The 9,639-nt window shown below is 38.4% G+C and overlaps 1 non-coding gene across 1 annotated transcript; it reads right to left on the bottom strand.

Moving 5' to 3' along the window:
• Positions 1–8,706: 8,706 nt before the first annotated feature.
• Positions 8,707–8,813, bottom strand: LOC129893646 (small nucleolar RNA R71). The gene has a single exon (XR_008767535.1). It is a non-coding gene; the product is annotated as a small nucleolar RNA R71 (small nucleolar RNA).
• Between the last annotated feature and the right edge of the window lie 826 nt (positions 8,814–9,639).

Here is a 9,639-nt window from a genome sequence, read left to right as displayed (position 1 = left end):
CTTGTTTTTCCCTAGTTTTGGCAATGATCTTTTAGGTGCCAATGGATAACTGTAAGGGTAATGTAGTGCCCAAAAAAGAACGAATAGCCATAAAAACTATGGTATTAATATATACGGCAATGTGAATGATTTAAAAAGCATCTAATGCTTAAAAAATAGAGGAAAATACTAAAGAAAGCAGTAAATTGTTTGTTCCTTGCCCAAATGGGGCAAACCAATCAAATAACAAATCCTAACAGGGGCGAGGGGGAGTGTTGACATCTGAATCCAGGTCCTTCGGGGGGTACTCACCTTCCCAAGCCTCATTTAGGAAGGGGAACTCACGAAAATTATCGAGTTCCAACTTGGGAAATTCCCTTTGGGAGAGACACAAGAGAAGATGGTCTTGACATTCTTTCACATTCCTCATCATGAGGCGATCCCTCTCTATGCTCTTCCTCCTTTCCCACCGTAGCTGATGACAAAGCATCTCTACCTCTATAGCGGTAGCTGGTGACACAGGAGCAGGGGTCTGGGAAAAGTGGCCTCCTAGTTGCCTCTGAACTGCGGCTAAGTCCTCCTCTAAGAGAGGGTCAACTGGTGGTTGTGACTGAGAGGGAGAAGCAACATCTTCGTCCTCGTCCTCACCCTCTGTTGCTGCTTTCTGGCTGCTCTCGGCCCCGTCGGTCTTCCATTTCTTCTATCCATAGGAAAAGGTCTGCCTCATAAGAAGTGGATGGAAAGGGGGATCCATGGGAGTACCTCGTCAGAGTCCAAAAGCGATACCCCGCCTACCTTTTACATAGTAGAGATCAGGCCTGGCAGGAAGAATGCCTTCTTGTTACCACAGTAGAACATCTTCCACTCTAACACAATCTGAGCCCCTACATTCAGGCCTATCCCCTGAATAACATAAGCCACCATAAGAGCTCGCGCGAAAGTCATATGGGTGCAGTTGCCTGACGGGCTGATCCTCCTGGCCACCAAGTGTAGCCACCTCTTGGCCTTGTCTAACCAGTCCGTGCTAGTGATACCCTCTGCGCTAAGCCAGTAGACTTTATTTCTGTGCTCTAAAGCCACCAGAGTATCCCGTAACCATTCTAGGTCCATTTCTTTCAGCTTGGCCTCGTAGTTAACATTGGAGGCCTCAGGTACCTCTAGTACAGCATTGATATAAGCGGGACTCAGAAGGATGTCCACTCCTTGGATATGAATGGAGGGGTCAGGGTCGTCCCAATATATGGTGGGGAGTATAGCCTAGAACTCCCTCACCCAACCAGTGCATCTGGAGGGAGGGAATTCAGTTAAGGGGCCCCACCCAAACTCCTCTAGCCTAGCATGAAAAGTGGGTAGCTTGTCCGCCACCCCTAGCATATAGAAGCCCCTATCAGGAAGGAACTTATTATTTTGGTATTCTGATGTCGCTCCTGGGTAGCGGCATCAGGGAATCAAACAAATAGGAGATTGGCATCGTCGTGGTGAGCCATAGTAAGGTACCTATAAGTTCCAAAAAAATTCCAGTTAGAACAAAATAGTATGTGTATGAAATCAGAGGTTAAGGGGGAAAAGTCCTCTAAAGCGAGGCCACTGCCTAAAAAAATCCCACCAGAGCGATAGGATCCCTCCAGAGTGGCTCCTTAGAGCAGGATGAAGGCTGCCAGAGCGGGATGAAGGCTACCATGAACACCAGGCGTGATCCATGGTGCCTCCTCACCCCAATTCACAAATTTTCTGTCCTAGCAACATTATTTACAAAGGAATTTGGTTCAAAAGCTCAAAATATCTATCGTAATTGAGGTTTTGGCCAAGAAAAACCTTTCAACTTCAACCCCCATGTTCTAGTCCGATTTGGGTGAAATTTATTGTTAACCTTATGCCCAAGACGTTAGGGAGACATTGTGGCGTAAGGAAAAGGTCCATGCTATGTTAATCTAGCAATGCAAGCAAATATTTCAAAAAGAGTTGAAAAATACCCTATGGGCTTTTGATTCTATGGATTCTTAGCATGATAAGCAATAAAATATAAGTATAAGAAGTAATCTAAAGTTAAGGAAAAGTTTCTTATCGTAACCAGACGATCAGAGTGGAGAGTTTGAGAGAGTTTTGGGAACTTTATGAGTGAGAGAATGTGAAGAATGGGAGAAACCATACTTCTTCTATCCTTTACTGATCTCCCTCATCCTGCTATAGCGGTAGAGTCCCGCTCCAGTGGCGTTGCTCCAGCGGGAATATTCCTTCTAGAGCGGGATGAAGTGGGTCAGTTTGTTTTGAAAAGTGAGTCCAATTTCTTTAAGTAATCCTTATCGGACATGTTTTTGTAGCAATTACTTCTGCATCGTGATTTGGAGTACGGGAATTTTCCTTAGATTATAGACAATGGTCATTTTCTCAAATGAGCTCTAAATCGGCTCGTTTCTTTCTTCATGTGTCATTCGGGGATGAACGTGGGGTAAATTGGTTTCTATTGTAATGACCTCAATAGTCGTTAGTTAATATTAGAAGAAAAAGTAAGAATTTTGTTTGACTAGGTCCACCATCCCGCCAGAGCGGGATAGTTCAGCCTCAACGGCGCCGCCAGAATAGGAATATGGCCGCCAGAGTTAGAGATCGTGGGAAGAACTTAAGTCACAAAATTTTTATTTTCCCCACTTCTTCCAAGTGAAAGTTAGAGGTGAGGGCTTCTACAAAACCCTCCAAAAAGGCTGCTCTAGACCTGTAGAGAAGAGGGAAGGGAATCTCATCATTTGAAAGGCTTCAACCAGGGAAATTCAATCCAATTTTACTTGTTGAAAATATGGAACCAATGAATTTAGCAGTATTATTTCCCCAAGGTTGCTTGGCTCCTAGGTAGGTTAGGCTTCTCTTTTCTGAGTAGTAAATCTATACCTATTGTGTAGTACAGAAGAAAACTTAATGAGAAATCGTAGAATTAAGCTGGGGTCATGGGTCACAAGAAGAAATTTGATTGTGTTAGGGTATAATTTAAATGTGACCGGGTAAAAAGGAGTTGTAATGATTTGGTAAGTGTGTTGGGTGTGATATTGTTGCATACAGACGCTTATTTTATAATGGGCATAGTATTGTGTATAGAGATATAAAACTAAGTAGGGATTAATAATAAATCCTAAGGGTTTGGTAGTGTGGGTGTTGGTTGGGTTCCCGGAGTTTTCTTAATGTGTGTAATTGTGTTGCTTATGATATGCCTAAATGTGTACCGATAGGGAAAATAAGTTAGTTCTTATATAAATGATTATTTGCTGGCTTGTTTGTGATGAACATGTTCTATTGATATAATGTGATCTATTATTGGTGTTTTATGGTTGGTTTGTATAACTCTATTGGGTGTCACATTTTGACATATATATGAATCAGGTAACTTGTTCCGACATTATTCTTGGATAAGATGTCATATTCCGACATAAATATCACTGGATTGGGTCCCCTGAGAGGGCCAAGTGTGTGTGTGTAAATGGTCCCATGAGAGTACCTGATGTTATCTTTAATTCCATGTAATATAAGGTTAGTGGAAAGTGTGCCATGGATTAAGGACCATTAAACGAACTCTTGAGTTGAGGTGTTGGTTATAAAAAAGTGTGATCCTGAAATACTTATTAGTGGGTAAGATTATGGGTTGTACTGTGTCTTGATGTGACATATTTATTATAAACGCATTCTATACTTATAGTATTACAGGTTGAGGTTCTTGTTGACCGGGAGTCTTATCATTGAGACTTCAACAAGTAGCTGAGGCAGTAGTAGTGGTTACCTAAAACCGGTTTGAGTAGAAAGTATGTGTGTAGGAGGGCTAAGTAGGTGTCGTAAGACAATTGGTCTAAGACCAGTGATGTTTGGGTGGAACCATTGAATGGTAAGGTTGCTAGGTGAATACTTTAGTTGATTGACCAATTGTAAGGTAGGGATCATAACCCACAGGTCTTAAGTCGCAACAAGGGTGGTAGTGGAGCTCTGAAGTTTGGAGTGGTGAACACCTTAGGTGGGAGTAAGGAGTTTACTTATTTGGTTGGGTTGGATAAGTGATAAATCTAATTATTATGATATCTCTTATTTTTCTATTCATATATTATGCGGTGAGTATCATATTGAACAATGATGCCTACCAGTACGTGTTGTTTGTACTGATATTATTCTTGCTATGCCACTTGGCATAGTCTGGTTGCAGGGTCAGTTATGTCTCTTAGGTGAAGATGAAGGCGACCTTCCAGTAGCTTCTATTTTTCCTTCCTCTTGGTGGAAGTTGGGTCATTGGTCTTTTAGTTTATTTCTACTCTTAGCAGCTTTTATGCCCATTTTAGACTAGTATCCATGGGGTTTTGTTATGTGTTATTCTTATACAAGTGTATTACTTCAGATTTTTAAATTTTTGGCTTAATTACTCAAGTTGTTGATTTAATTTTCGTTAGGTTTTTATATAAGGGGTTAAGGGTTCTCCTACTTTGGTCATAGAGTAGGTGTCTGCACAGCTCGGTGGGTTGGGTCATGACAGTCTGATATACCCTTCAACTTTCTTATTTAGAGTTGATATACACCTCATTATGAAAGTGACTCATACATATCCCTACTGTTACACAAATAGCTAACTTATACCCTTTTCTTCTAACGAAAGTGAAAAAAAATATTTTTCAATTGATTTTTTAAAGTTTTTTATTGAAAAAGATAATACATATAGGGGTATATTTGATCCTTCTCACACATAATTTATTTTTTGGACTTTTTAATTCAACGGCTAATTTGAATTTATTTTTAGATTGTCAAATTTATTTTATTGTAAAAATTTATTATACATACCCTAATTTTTTTTATAGATACCAAAACAAAATTACAGTATAGTTGGAAAAAAATTAGTTTTAAATTATAATATAACTGCAAAAAAATAGTTTTAAATTTTTTTCTCTTTTTTCCATCAATACTTTTTTTATTTCTCTTATATTTACACCAAAGAATGAAAAAATAAGAATTAGAAACTCAAATAATAATAATCAACGAAGTCAAAAAATATTTCATGTGTTAAAAGATTGTATATACCCCTAAACTTTGCTAAATAAAATCACATGTATGGGTATGTGTGTGTATATATCTATATCTATATATATATATATATATATATATATATATATATATATATATATATATATATATATATATATATCATTTTTTACTTTCTCAAAAAAATATATCCCTATACATGAATTTTAAAAAATATTAAAAATCAAAAAATTAATTTATTCACTTTCTTAATATAAAAAGGGTATATGTGAGGTATTTTTGTATCGATGGGGGGTATATATGTCATGACCCGAATACGAGTGTGATGGCACTCGTCTCAACCCACCGAGAGAAGTCAGCTCAAATCCAAACAAAAGCAGAAACAAAGCAGAAACAATCTAAATAGATAGGTAATATGTAAAAACTGAATTCTTAGTCATCTACAATACCCCAAAGGATTGGTTGTCACGTGTACAAGCCTCTAAAACCATAGAAAGGAAAGATAAATACAAGTTTTAATGTATTTTTCTCTCAAACAGAACAAAGCATGTAAAATAAACAAGAGAGATCGCTAGCGATGATAGCTACCTCCCAAGTATCCTCAAAAGTCGCGGACGAAGAAGAGAAAAATTAGTACCACTGTCTGGGCTCGAAACCTACACAGTTGTAGCTAGAAAGGGGTGAGTACCAAAAAACATGGTACTCAGCAAGTAATATAATAAATGTAGGTAAAGCTAGATAGAACAAGTACTCCTGACACACCATTCGAACCTCCATAACTACAACCTGCAAGCAGAGCATCCCAATCTAACAATCTATATGTAGATATAACTCATGTAGCTACACGTAGATCAAGTATGTTTCCATAGTCCAGATAGAGATCATCAATATCACATGTATCCTAGTCATAATTACACATAGTAAGGGCAATTACTCAGATAAATCAAACCAATGCAATGCAATGGGTGCTCAATGAGATGCTAAACATAACAATCACGGTGCGTGACACATTCCTCAAATATAATAATATAACAACCACGACGCGTGGCACGTTCCTAGATGTAATAAAGTAACAATCACATGTGGCACATTCTTCGGTGCAATAAAGTAACAACCAGGGTGCGTGGTACGTCCCTCGAATCCTTTTTGTTTTTCTCTTTTATCATCACTTAGATGGAACCATTTCACATCAGCGTAATCATCTATTTGGACCTCAATGATAAGTTTCTACCTAAATGCATAGTAAAATTCTCATGCAATCAATGGGAATGAAATAAATTCTAATACCATATGTAATTCATGTCACTAATATCACAATGTAATCTCCACAACGAGTCAACAATGTCAAATAGTTCAAATACCCCGATTCATTAGATAAAAATTCCTCTTTATATCTCCGAATAATCAATCTTAAGTGTTTTCATAATTCATAATCAACCCAATACCAAATTCAATAAAATCACCTAACACGTAGCAAGAATACAAGTTCTACAAAGCTTACGAAGGTTTAGAGTTTTACTTGCCTCGAATTTACCTTGAACTACTCTAAAATCTGAGCTTTTTTCTTTCGTCGACACTCTGAATCATAAGAATCTAATCAAATATGAATTTCTAATCAAATGACTGAAGTAACGACACCAAAATCATAATTTTAAAATTCAGGCCGAAATAAATCCAAAAACCCAATTCCGAATGACGGTAAAATTAGGAAATTTTGACATGAAACGTTCATTGAATTATTTGGGGTTCATTGGTGAAAACCATTTCGAAAATGGAGTTGTATACAACTCAAAATCATCAAATATCTAAAATCAAGTTCTTGAACAAAACCCCACAAATTTTGGAATTTAAAACACTGTTGTAGGGCTAAATTCGGAATTAACTTTGTGTGAAATGAAGAATCTATGATAAAATGACTTACCCAACTGAAAACCCTCGAAAATTCTCCTTAAAATCATCTCCACCGAGCTTCTAAGGTTTGAAATGGAGGTTTGAGTGTTATTCCCTAATTCTAGAAATTAACTTATTAGTTTGGTGCTTAATCCTCTGCGAAGGCAGAGTCAACGCATAATTATTTCATTGCGATCGCAGACACGACCATCACGATTGATCTTGGGCACATTTATGTGGCCATGCACCGCTTTGCCCATATTTAATAATTGTTTTAAGAACATTTTATATCTAAATTGTTATGTTTTGGATTGAATGAAGAATAAGTGTGCACTAAGGTGTGTGTTTAGTGAATGCAGGAATTTTGGAGAAAAGCGAGCGCTCGAAAGCATAATTTGCAGTGGTACAAGCTAAACGGTAGCAAGAAGGAAGATCAAAAAGAGAATCTGGGTTGGGCCGCACTATAGGTGTGCCACCCCAGCACTTAAGCTACTGAAGCCAGACATGGGTGCACTGTAGGCGCGCCGCGCCAGCGCCTGAACAACTGAAGGCCTAGTCGAGAACACAACTTGCATGCCAAGCCAGAGCTGAAACTACTAAAAGGCATTCCTGGCACTATCTTGGTGCACTGCACCATAAAATTCTCGAAGAATATCTAATGTTTTAATTGATCTAGGTCCAACAAGGAAAAAAGAGTTGTTTCCCAAACCCTATAAATAGACCCTTAGGGCTTTTTGGACGGGGGACGTATGCTTTTGGAAGGAAAATAGAGAGAAGGGTATACACAACTTACGTTTCTTTTCTTCTTCTTTCTTTTGGTAGTTTTGGTAAGCATGAATAGCTAAAGCCCTAGTTCTAGGGCTGTAGCTATGAAGTTATGACTTAATATTATCTGAGTTTGGTCGATAATGGGTTACTGCTTCTAATCACTCCTGCATTTTCATTTTTATTATTTTAATGTTTGGCCAGCATTAGAATACATGTGTTGTCTACCTTGAATTCGGAAGAAGATGAGGAGATAAAACAAAGAATATAGAGAACGTGTTCATTCTAGGTTAACTTAGGATGATTTGTGTATATGATGCTACTGACACATACATATATACCGCGTTTGGTTAAGAAATAGAAAGATAGATTAATTAGTTTTTATTGATATATGTCTATCCCCGCTCAACGATGTAGTTAGGCTGCCGATAAAGATAGGCAATTAGAGGTCGAAAGACCATGATTGTAATATCAACCCTATGAATCAGTAATTAAATAACCCATCAAAAAAAGTTAATTTTGAATTCTTGTAAGTAACTCGGATGGTACACTGGACAGAAGTGGGGAGATTGTGAAGCCACTAACTGAGCCTGAAAGATTCTTACATCAACAAAGGTTAAGAGCGGCTTCTCAATATCCAGTACAACAACTCAATCTAGAGGATAATCAAGATATGCCAGAGGTGGTACCTGTAGAGATGGCAGCGAGGACAGTGCGTAATGTGGCAGTCCCACTCACAGCGAATGTCACCTGCAATATTCAGAAACTGCTAGCTAGAGGTAGATTGTAGCTGAAGTAGAATACAGTGCAACTTTTGCACACTAATGGGCAGTTTACTGGTTTGCCTCATGAAGATCCCCAAGTACACATCCAGAACTTTCTGGAAATCAGTATACTTACATGTCAATTGGGATATCTCCTGATTAGGTGAGGCTCACATTATTTCCCTTTTCTCTGTTGGGGGAATCAAAATGGTGGTTGAATTCGGAACTATAAAACTCAATCACTTCATGGAATGATTTGGCTCGCAAGTTTCTAATTAGGTTCTTTTGTTCAGGGAAGACAGCCAAGCTGAGAAGTGAAATCTTAAGTTTTAAATAAAAATATGGAGAGAATTTATACCAAGCCTGGGATAGATTTAAATCCTTACTCATTAGTTGTCATCACCATCGTCAAGTGAATAAGGTGTTGATCCAAACCTTCATTGAGGGGTTGGAACCCAATACCAAAATTCTTCTTGATTTTGATGTGGGTGGACAGGCGCTGGAGAAGACCTATGATGAGCTCTACACATTTCTTGATCACATATCTTAGGGAAATCCTGAGTGGAATTGAGGGAACTCCAGGCCTGTGTTGCAGAAACAAGCAGGCATGTTAGAAGTTGATGCTATGACAGCCTTAACTGCACAAATTACAACAATGCAGAATATGATGACATATATTAAAACAATTTGACATTGGAACAGTAGTAGGCTCCGGTAAATATAGTTCAGCAGCAACCAATGTGGTGCGAGGTATGTGGAAGTAGTGAATATGTAGCCGAGTACTGTGGAGCTAATCTTGAGTCTGTGAACTTCATGGGTAATGCACCAAAGGGTGGAGGTGAACAAAACTATGGTAATACTTACAACCCAAATTGGAGGAACCACCCAAATTTCTCTTGGGGTGCAAATCAGCAAATTCAACATGAAGGGAAAACTCAATTCAGGCTACAAGGAGGTGCATAACACTATAATCATGGGAACCAACAAATGGGAAAATAAGGAAACAAGAGTGTTGAAGACATGTTGAAACAGATCATGGCTGACCAAGCCAAGTTGGTTGTAGATGTACATGAAAACCAGCTAGCAACTCAGAACTTAGAAAAATAGTTAGGGCAAGTGGAAAGTGCACAGAACTCTCGCCAACAAGGAGGTTTTCCATGTAACACTAACCCAAACCCCAAACAGGTGAATGCCATGAGCACCCATAGTGGTTGCTGACTTGTGGAATTGGTTACTC

This window comes from Solanum dulcamara, chromosome 6 (assembly GCF_947179165.1).
Source record: "Solanum dulcamara chromosome 6, daSolDulc1.2, whole genome shotgun sequence".
NCBI lineage: Eukaryota > Viridiplantae > Streptophyta > Magnoliopsida > Solanales > Solanaceae > Solanum > Solanum dulcamara.
Note: the sequence above shows the minus strand (reverse complement) of the source record. Positions and strands in the feature narration are given on the sequence as shown.